General features: G+C 33.1%; 1 pseudogene; it reads right to left on the bottom strand.

Moving 5' to 3' along the window:
- Window positions 1-46: 46 nt before the first annotated feature.
- LOC143586710 (uncharacterized) lies at window positions 47-1,356 on the bottom strand (annotated as a pseudogene).
- Between the last annotated feature and the right edge of the window lie 10,815 nt (window positions 1,357-12,171).

Below are 12,171 nucleotides of genomic sequence, written 5' to 3'. Positions count from 1 at the left end.
TTTTTTAAAATATAAAAAACTTTAAATATATATATTAATCAAACACATTTTATAAAACAGATAAAAATAAGTTACAATAGTAGCATGAAATACAAAATTACACATATTAATGATACAAAACTACATACTTATTCATCAACACCAAATTTCTGCCATATATGCTCAATCAAATCGTTTTTTAGAATGTTATGAGCTTCTTACGAAGTTGTGCCATATTCGTCATATAACTGGATAGGCTTGCAATTCGTTCAGTAGAGTATTGAAAGAGTGGTTCATCATCTTCACTAGAACTCCTTCGTTGTCGGTTTTTAGGCCTATCATTAAGAAATTCGGATGGATCATAATAGTTAAGGTGCGTGTCCCGTTCATCCTCAACAATCATATTATGCATGATGATACATGCAATCATAACTTTCCCCATGGTATCTTTGTCCCACAACTTACATGGGTGACGTAGAAATGCAAAACGAGCTTGTAGAACTCCAAATGCTCGTTCCACATCTTTTCTAGCGGCCTCTTGATGTTTAGCGAACAACTTGTGCTTTCGAAGCTGTGGACAAGTTATTGACTTGACAAATGCGGCCCATGAAGGATATATACCATCAGTAAGATAGTATGCCATATTATAATCCCGACCATTCAAGACGTAGCTCACATTTGGTGCCCGACCTGTCAACACGTCATCAAAAATAGGAGATATTTGGAGGACGTTAATGTCATTGCACGTACCCGGTGTTCCAAAGAACGCATGCCATATCCATAAGTCATATGATGCAACGGCTTCCAAAATGATTGTTGGTTTACCGCTTCGACCTGCATATTGCCAGCCCAAGCAGTGGGACAGTTTTTCCATTCCCAATGCATGCAGTCAATGCTACCGATCATACCTGGAAATCCGCGTTCTTCCCCGACATGAAGTAATCTTCTTAAATCATCTTCATTGGGCCTTCTAAGGTATTCTTGACCAAAACATGAAATGACACCTTCAATGAACTTTAGAAGAGAATCTCTTGTTACAGTGTCACTCATTCTCAAATATTCATCTTGTGCATCTGTTGATGTCCCGTAAGCCAACACTCGCATAGCGCCGGTACATTTCTGCAAGTTTGAAAGGCCTTTTCTTCCGGTAGCATCACATCTTTGTTGAAAATATACATCATTTGCGGTAACAGCGGCCACTATACGGAGGAATAATGGTTTGCGCATTCGAAATCTACGCCGAAATGTGTCTTCACCATATGTTGGGCGGTCAACAAAGTAGTCTTTCATCAAACGTTCCTCCCCTTGCTCGCGTTCACGATCACAATACCTTCTTCTTGATTTAGGAGGATGATCTCCTATGATCATATTTGGCATGTTTATAATAAATTCTGTAATTATGTAATCAAGTTGCCGATTTTGCTCAGCAACCCTAGCTTCCCATTCATCAAATTCATTTGAGTTAGATGAATCGGAACTCTCTGATGGGTAATCATTCAGAGATATTTTCCAAATACTTCAGAAAGGAAGAGTTATTATTGTATAATACTCTGTCAATGTTATACTCTCATTTATATAGAATAATATTAACCTGATATTGGTAGATTATTTATCTAAACAAAATCTAAGCATCCAGTAACATGGTGACACGTGGAAACAAAGATAATGTTTGGATATCTAGTTGATAACGCCAGATTATGTTATCTAAACAAAATCCAAGCAATGAGTAAAACAGTGTTACATAAACCCCGTGCACCAAACCAAATACTTGCACGGGCTTTTTCTCACGTATCAAGGCCTAATTACACCTAGTGAAACAAATCGAGCTCTGGTTACTAAGACCACGAAATAAATATAATAATCGGACAGTCAAATATTCGGACTATTATGCCCTAAAACGGGCCGGAGACAAAAACCCGGCAATCAGTGAAATTGATTGAGGCTTTTGTTAGTTAAACGTTCTTCATGAATACAACTTACCCGAATGATGAGTAGAACAAACGCTATGTTCCCGAGTTTAATATATAAAAGAAAAGAAAGGCAAGGGAATTAATAAAAGAAAAGAAAGAAATGGAAAGGAAAACATAAAAGTTACGATCGTGTTCCCGAGCAATGTTTTCAGACCCGGGAGGGCGGACCGTTGTTTGACCCGGATGACATCATAATTTATATTTATATTTATATTTCATATTTTTTATATATAATATAATCATAATCATGTTTATGGACCATTTAATGTTAGTTGAAATTTTAAAGGATTAAACATGTAAAATAGAGAAACTAAATGGACTAAAAAGTATATTAATATTATCTCTTAATGAAATAAATAAAACATTTCAAGCTTCTGCCTCATCTCTTCCTTTACCTCTACACTGACTTTATCTCAAAACCCCAACCCTAAAATGAAATGAGATTACAATTAACACACAGCCGTCATATTCTCTTATACTTCTTAAACCCTAAAAAGAACTAGCGCCGCTTACATCCGCCATTGTTTACCATCGCTTATGATAATAATAACCTTAGATTTGACATTATTAAAGCTTTTTATCTTCTCTTCAACTTCTTTTTCTTCCATGTTGTTCTCAGTTCATAGACCTGTAAGTGACGATGATAACCAGGCGGGGATGAAGACACGAGTTAGGGTTTGAGTTTTCATAGATTTTGATTTTCTATAATTAAAAAGAGAAAAAAAATGCGTTTACAGGTTAACCCGGCGGTTCACCAGGTCCGGTCCGACCCCAACCTATCAGAGCCGGCCGGGTTTTTAGAAAACGGGTCAACTACGCAAACCGAACCGATAAGAGCAGTGGGTCCCGGTTCGACCGGACGGTCTGGGCGGGGTTTCAAAACATTGTTCCCGAGTTTAAAGGAAAAGAAAATAAATTAAAGCTTTCATGTGTTCTTGAGTTGGAAGGAAGACTCGCAATTTTACAGCTATACCCTTGTTTCTTATAAGTATTCATTTATACTATGAGCTTCACGGTGATCTTTGTATTCTTAAACAACCTCTCATCTGTTTTCCAATCTTGCATCCGAAAACATACAAACTTTCACAGCAAAATTATAATTTCTACTATGGTTGGTTTATGAGCCATAACACACACAAAAAAATGATGCAAATTAAGCTATGCTCCAATATTATAGACGAGCCAAAAATTGTATTAAAAATTCAAATTATAATTTAAATAAACCATATCCTAATTAAATCATTTCTAGTACATATTGTATAATGATGATAATAATACTTATCTCCTAATAATATCATATATATAATAACCTGAGTTGAATCGAAAGCAACATATATGTTAGTCATCGACGCATATTGTTTGAAAGTCTCAACTTAGTGACCAAAAAATAAAAAGAAAAAGAAAAAAGGAGTCATGCTTTGATCGGTAATCATAAACTCATTGAAGTAATGGTCACAAGAAAGGATTTGCATATGGTATTGGTGGGTGATGTGCTTGACGCTTCGAAGTAGGTGGCAATTTGGTTACAATTAAAAAAGCAGCGAAGACCTATAATTAATAGGATGGGGGTATTTTTGTAATTTGAGTTTGATTAATCTTGTTTCCACTTTTCTTTCTCTCCAGTTCTTTCCGATTTGGAATATTGACATTAGAGTCAGATTTCATTCCAAATTAATTCCTTTTTTTGTTTCCCTCCTTAAAAAAACTTAGGAACTGTAACATTTTGTTTTGTTTTTTTTTCGTTTTGTAATCGTGACCCGACCCAATACATACCCGGGTTCTTATTCGGAAAGTTATTACTAAAATCTCATTTTGTTTAAGTTTTAATCTTTATTTATGTATAATATATATTCTTTTATATATATCTATGATTAATATGCGAAAACGACCCTAAACTATCTATTAACCACTTTTGCACCCACCGCCATAGAATAGGAACCAGATTGCAAATAATATCATAATTTATTTCCCTCTTCTTCCTCCCTCTCTTCCATCGGCCTAAGACCCCCCCCCCCCATTACTTGGACCTCAATTTTTGGGCATAACAAACGAAATTGATCTTGCCATATCAATTGTTGACCAAAAACGTGTTTAACCGACAGTTTAATTGTAGAAATATACGACCAATTGACATCTAACATTCCTAACACGAACCGCAGCTGGCCTCGTCCCTAAAACCCTATATAAACGCGTTTATAATTCAACTAATCGTGCATACACACTCCTTAAACCAGCGCAAATCAGAACCCTAACCTAATTATTACATACAAGTTCGTTAATATCATATTCGATATCAAGTTTGAGCCGTAACCCTAAGGTGCCATTAACCTTTAATCCGCTTCCGTCTCAGGTTATTAGTGTATGCATTCAGTTCGTTTTTCAACGATTATCAATTGCCCTAAATCAGTTTTAACCAACAATTAACATATTAATCAATATAAAGATCTAGGGTTTATGGATAATTTGGGTTCTGCACATACTGGATATATTTTCTTTCAATATGTTATAATCACAAATTAACACACCAGCCATCAGGCTGGTGTGTGTGTGGTTAGTCATCTAGAACCGGTCCAGGCGCGGGTTCGAGCCCCCCTTGGCCCGGTTATTGTAATTTATTTTTCTTAATTATTTTTCCTTTATTATAATTAATATTACTTATAAATATCAAGTAATAAATGCTATTATTTTTTTTTAAAACCGAACCTCTAAGTCTCACGAAACCCGGTTTTATAGTTTTATCTTTTTTTTAAATCCTTTTTAATTAAATTTTTACATTTACTACATATAATACAATATTTTGATAAACCGAACCACTTTAGATTGTTCATAATAAATCTTCTTTTAAACCTCCACGTTAATTTATATATATTACATAATATTTTACTTATTTATCAATAAGTAATATTTATTTTATTTATCAAAAATAGTTAATAATAATGATTATTAAATACTAATTAGTTTTTAGACCCCGCCGCGTTGCGGCTGGGATCTTAAGCTTATGTGACAAACATAATGAAAACCGGGATAAGTTAGTTTCAGACACGGATCATAATCGGTTACATTCAAGGGTAATGTTAAGCATACATAAATGAATATAAAACATAATCTAGTGATCAACTTATGTTTACCAACCAAACCTTTTAAATTTCAAGCGTAAAATACAACCAAAACATAGAAAAGCTATGGAGGTTCATATGAGGGCAACATCATCATTACCTTTTTATCAAAACACTCTAGACTCATCATCATCATTCATCACGGTCACATTCTCACCATCGTTAGTTGTATGTGTAAATGCATTTGTAAGCCAAAGAATACAAAGAAATAAGTAAAAACTACAACGCATTTCGTACAATTGTTTTAAGAACCATTGTCAAGGAATTGTACAAATGTGGGTGTCAACCAAACTTGAGAGTAGAACCAAATTATAGTTGTATCATGGTTGTGATATAAGTTGCCATAAAAAAACTAAATCATCATCCAGGTCATCCGTCCAACAAATGGGTTGCTCATAAAGTATAATCATTGCCATAGAATGACTCTTAAAAAGTGCATCATAAAAGGCTCAGAACCGTATAATAGCGGCAACAAAAGTTTCCACGCCAAAAACCGAATCATCATCATAGCCATAAACTAATTTATCATATCAAATTACCTTCAATATGTGTTTCGAAGGTCCAACAACGACATAGACTGCAGGAATATCTGCGGGTAACAGCAGAAATAAACACTTCTCGCCAGTTCTGGACCATTATTCATGATAATAAATGACCCAGTTCCATCACGATTTAACCATAGACACATCCCAATTGCAAGGTTTAATACTGAATCACAAATGCTGCAAAATGAACCTAAAAATGTTAAATTTAGGAGTGATTCACAGCCGATTTTGCACTTATAGTTCCATTCGATAACTTTCCATTTTGGCCAAACACCATCACTTACAGTAAAATGCTCTATACGTATATATGTCCGACCCAATTGTAAATAAATAACCCGGTCTAATCAATTTGGGTCTCGCGGGTCTTGCACGGTTTATATAAAGAGGAAATGGTCAAATCCGTGAGACCCGACCCGGACCCGTTTATATGGTATTCTTAGGACATGCGTACTGATCCCATCGTATATAACCGGGTCGGGTCTCACAGATCTTACCCGAGTTTATGGTCACCTTATCTTTGTATTTACTAAGCTCTACAATATTGAACATCTTTAAAATCTCTAATAGCCAACAATTACTAACTTATTATTCCATGTTTGCATTGGAATAAGTGTATTAATGTAATAGAAGTTGAAATCTTAAAATAGTTGGAGGCATTGGTTTACGCAGATTATGGGGTTTGTCTTTGTGTGTTTAATTTATAGTATGGCCATTTTAGAGATCGGATAAAATGACTCTCAAAACGTGTAATCATAAAAGGATTAGAACCGTATAATGGCTGCAACAAAAGTTGCCACGGCAAAAACCGAATATCATTATAGCCATAAACCAGTTAACATATTAAATTACCCCCAACCTATGTTTCGTAGGTCCACCAACACCATAGAGGGGTGAAATGTTAGCGGGCAACTACATACAATATCATAGCCCAAAAAAGTTTGGGTTTTTATCAGACAACATATCAAGAACAAAAAGTAGATTTTCATTGTTTCTTTGAACAGATCTATGAAGAAACCATTTCAATTTATGATTTTCACCAATTACCATATGATCACAGACCCTGTGAAAGAACCACAAAGAGCCCAAATTCAGTCAATGACAATTACACTTTTCGGTCGAAGCTTAGAAAACCGTCATTGCTCACAATCGCAGCCCAAATTAGACTGATAAAGAGAACATTACATAAAAATGTTACCTTGCATCTCCAGAACAAAGCAATCGCATTTAACAACACCAATCACCATCGCCGCCTAGGGTACCAAAATGGAAGCTGGCAACGGCGGATATCGAAAGAGAACGTAGAATTCGGAGCCACCACTGTCACCAAGAATTCCAAAACGGAAGCGGGAAACAAATCACCATTATACCCCTGCCACCGCCGTCACCAAGGATTCCAAACGGATTCCGGCAACAGCCGCGACTGTAAGTGAACAATTTTTATGAACATGGAAAGAGATGTTAGTACACGGTTTTGCGTCTCGAGTCTTTGTAATTATCGTTTTGTATTTATCATTTATTTTAATGTAAAAGTTATTATTATTATTATTATTATTATTATATTAAGCTAGTTCGTTAAAGAACAGTCTAGTTCGTTAAGGTTGTTTAACGAACTAGACATTAAGTTAAGTTTCCTCTTGATTCGTTAAGGATGTTTAACGAATCACGGGCGGTTCGTTATTTATTGTAATGTAACGAATTGGAAGGCTAGTTCGTTACGGAATGTGTAACGAACTAGATTCCATCGTCTATTTATAAAGGGTTCCTCCTTTGTTTAATTTAAGTTTTGATTAAGATATCGAACCTCTGCCAATTTATTCTCTCGATCAATTCTTCACATATATTTAACATACTACAACTATTACTAATATATACAACATATCTATACGTATAACATATAATCGATAAGAGAAATTATGAACTAGATCCGTGTTGATCGTGTTTTGGATCTTAGATCTGAGAACGATATACGTGTTCACAAGTGGTATCAGAGTAGACGACTGCTCTGGGTGCATCGATTAAGGTACAAATCTGAGTTTAATTCGTGTTCTTTGGGTTTTGGTACTGTTTTGGTCATATTTGGGGTTAATTTATGGATGATTGACGGATTTGAGGATGAATTCGTGTTTGTTGAGGTAATACGAATCTTCCTGTGTAATTTGGTGATAAGTTATGGTGTATTGACGAATTCACCATGGAAGAACATGTTACTTTTTGATTCGGTTTATGATGATTTAGTGATTGTTAAGTTAATTAGATGATCGATTCTTGTTTATAACTGAAATCCGCATGTTCCTGTGGATTTTGGTGGTTAATTATAGTGAATTGAAGATTTCACCATTGAATAGCATGTTACGGGTTGATTTATTTGGTGATGAATAAGAAATTGTTAAGTTAAATTGATGTTAAATTTGGAATCTTGATGAAATTCTGAGCTTTAGGTGTGATTTTCATGGTTAGTTATGGTGTTTTGATGATTTCACCATGGATGAAGTTCAAATTTCCAGAATCCGGCCAGATCTACAATTTTCCGGCCATGTAACTGATTTTTCCGGCGAATTACGTTTTTTCGGCAAGCAGTTCAGATCCAACAACCTGATTCGTTATGTTACTGTAGCTAATTCGTTAAGGGATTTTAACGAATCTACTGTAGCTAATTCGTTATGGGAGTTTAACGAATTAAGTTAATTCGTTAAGGTAAATGTAACGAATTAAGGTAATTCGTGAAGCTAATTCGTTAAGTTAAAAGTAACGAATTAAGGCAATTCGTTAAGGTATTGGTAACGAATTAAGGTAATTCGTTATGTGTATTAGTAACGAATTAAGGTAATTCGTTATGTGTATGACTAATCGGAATTCTAAATGAATGGGAGGCAATTCGTGTGACTGTTATAACGAATGAGGTTTGGTAATTATAACAAACTGATTGGTTGACGAATGGAGAGCGCGAACTAAGTTAACGAATGGAGTGGATATTTATAACGAATGTAGAGATGATCCGTTAAAAAATAATAATAAATAAATAAAATAAAAGAGTTATTTGGCGGGAAAATTTTTCTTGCGTGAATTTTCCCGAATACTCCTCATAAGTGAGGTGTTCCTGTCACACCTCAACCTACGGTGGAACATGACGGGGCGCGACAATATTGTATCATAGCTCATAAGACACTAAGTAAAATGTACGTGTCAATATCTAAATTATTCATTCCTATATCAAATTTCAAAAGCACAAACATTGTCTCAAAAATACCGTTACAAATAAATATTCAAATCATAAATAACTTAAATAAATGTATTCTTCATTCATCAAAGCAACCTAAGGTATCATCTAAACTCAAATACTTTATTCATTAAATAAAGCTACCTACGTAATGCGTGAATATATATATATTTGTCAACATAAAGTTGAGCAAATAAACCACAGTTTTTGAAATACATATAATACTAAAATGACAATTCCATGCAATAATCGTAAATTACTACAACTAGTAAACAGTAAATAAAAGTTGTCTTTTCAACCAAATCGCATTGATAACAGTTTACTCTGACGGCGTATGATCATACTAATGAGGATGGGGATGAGGATGAGGTACCAACCAACATAAAATAAATACATTGTCATATTCGCGCGTAACAACTAATCGAGCAATTACAATTGTGCATATAACGGAATTGTAGTGAAAACAATAGTTGATTTTGAACACATGACGCCCCAAAATTGTAAAGCGGTGGGGATGTGTATTTACTTACCTTGTAGAGTTGGATGAGTGAAGGTGTGACGGCGATAGAAAAATTTAAATAATCAACGATTTAGCTCCTCGAGATACGTAGAAGAAAGGCCCTATTTGTTAACGATAAAAATTGTTATAAACATATTGTATTACAAGACTTATGACGGATCTTGGATTTCGATAAGGTTATTAATATGTAATTAGTCTTAGTATCATATTCATACGGTTGTTGCGATTATTAACGTTATTATTATTAATATTATTATTAGTATTTAATTATCATTATTGTTAATTATTTTTGATGAATAAAATAAATATTACTTATTGATAAATAAGTAAAATATTATGTAACATATATAAATTAACGTGGAGGTTTAAAAAAAGATTTATTATGAACAATCTAAAGTGGTTCGGTTTATCAAAATATTGTATTGTATGTAGTAAATGTAAAAATTTGATTAAACAGGATTTAAAGAAAAGAAGATAAAACTATAAAACCGGGTTTCGTGAGACTTAGAGGTTCGGTTTTGAAAAAAAAAATAATAACATTTATTACTTGATATTTATAAGTAATATTAATTATAATAAAGAAAAAATAATTAAGAAAAATAAATTACAAAAACCGGGTCCAGGGGGCTCGAACCCGCGCCTGGACCGGTTCCAGATGACAAACCACACGCGCACCAGCCTGTTAATTTGTGATTATAACAGATTAATAGAAAATATATCCAGTATGTGTAGAACCCAAATTATCCATAAACTGTCTTACAACTAAACATTTTTGGGGGATGGCAGATAGCCGATAGCCAATCACAATAACACAACGTTTAATATATAATGTTAAACACATTTATTTAAATATCAGAGTCTTACATAGTTTTTATTATTAAAAACTACAATACGGTCCCATACATAACTTATTCAAACACCCACGCCTCTTTCCGCTCCTCCTCGCGAAACCGTCATTTACCAGAAAAACATGTTTAAATAATATTTGGGTCAACACGAATGTTGGTGAGTTATTCCCGAGAAAAACAATTATATAAATATAGACAATTTATATATAAATAACACATGAACATAATAGTGTATGGCTATTATACTCCCAACGGTACCGATCTGTACACGGTACAACACAATAACGAAACCCGTATTTTACCTTTAAGCACAAAAAACGTTAGTTGTAAATTAGCTAAGAGTACAACGCGTGTATGACTACCAATTTGATAACTCGAAACGTACCATACTCGAAATATTCCCACTTTTAATCCAACGCGAATGGAAGTGGGGGGGGGGTGACCCCGATAGATCTACCAACATTTCTGTGCCCTTACTAATTCGGTTAACAGTTATTTAACCAAATTGATTCATCCCACAATAACGACAATTTGTAAAGTATAATGCATTTTCGAAACATATATATAAATAAGAATATATATATATACAATATGTTTTTTGGAGGAAAAACTCGCTTTGATTTTGGTAAACGTCCAAAGCTCGTGTCCTATATTAGTACACGTTCGTTAATTCTAAGTTCGGGTTTAATCAAAATTGTTTAACTATATTTATATATAACCTTAATTTAAGAATTCACACAAGCATACAAACACATAAAGCTACTAATTTGTAATTCTATAAATAAACACTTAAAATATAAGCAAGTAATAAATAACCAATAATTGGTTTATTTAATAATTTAAATTAAATATTTTAATTTATAAAAATTAACTCTTTTAGTTGATGGAGTGTTTTGAAAACTTTAAGTTTTTATTTTATTTAAATTTTGACTTTATTTTAGTCGGTTTTGAACTAAAAAAACGAACTGGCTATCGTTTCGTGAAAACTTTTAGTTTTAAATTATCAAAAACACTTTTATATAGTTTTTAATCAAGTTTTATTAGTTTTTCAATAAAAATGATACGATTTTCATTTTAGTTATCGGTTTCTTAAAAACGTCAATTTTAACGTTTTCGTGTCGGTTTTCGCGACACGAACCGTGTTGGTTCAAGTTTTGTTATTTTTGAATTTTCTTATAATTTAAATTATGTCAAATATAAGAAATTTATGACTTTAGGAGCTGATTTAAATCAGCTCCAAAATCTCATGTCGATTTACGTTAAAAGTCGGACTTTCCGACCGTTAATGTTACCGACAAGTTATTTAAGTTATAATGTCAAAACAAAACCATTTGGTACAGCAAATATACATCTAATAACAAGTAATATATCATCATATTCATGCTTTATCATCTAGCACCAAATATGCACACAAAACAAATTTTCACCACACATGCTCAAGCATTAGCTTAAGCTTTTAACAACATAATGAGCATGTTTTACTATAATTTCTACAATGTGTTTATGTATCAAAATTTCTAGATCCTAACAACCCATAAAATCATCTTAATTCATCCCATCATCATCATTTAAACAATAACTTTCTTAACTCTTTAACAACAAAGTTTCCATATTTAGCAATTCGGTTATTTCAACAACTTTCATTCACTTCAAGCTTTCAAATGAAATTAAGTATAACTTATATTTATCTCATTCAACTAGTTTAATAGGAAATCCTATCAACTTGTTATACACTTAGTCTTAGATTTTCCATTTATCAACTAACAAAGTTACTATTATAAGCAAGTAGCACTTTAACAATTCAAATATCAACTCAATAATTTTTATAATAGAGTTTACTAATGTAATTAGAATCACAAGTCTTTAATTATTTATACAATATTATGTTTACTAATCAAACCAAGTTATTAAACATCTTGCACAATTTCAAAAAGTTTCTTTTATTAGTAAGTCTTAACACCAAATTCTAGTTTGTT

The sequence above is a fragment of the Bidens hawaiensis genome, unplaced genomic scaffold (assembly GCF_021521415.1).
Source record: "Bidens hawaiensis isolate Kalapana, Puna unplaced genomic scaffold, B.hawaiensis_p1.1 tig00034773_1, whole genome shotgun sequence".
Taxonomy (NCBI): domain Eukaryota; kingdom Viridiplantae; phylum Streptophyta; class Magnoliopsida; order Asterales; family Asteraceae; genus Bidens; species Bidens hawaiensis.
The sequence above is the reverse complement of the archived record's forward strand: the minus strand, read 5'-3'. Positions and strand labels throughout refer to the sequence as shown.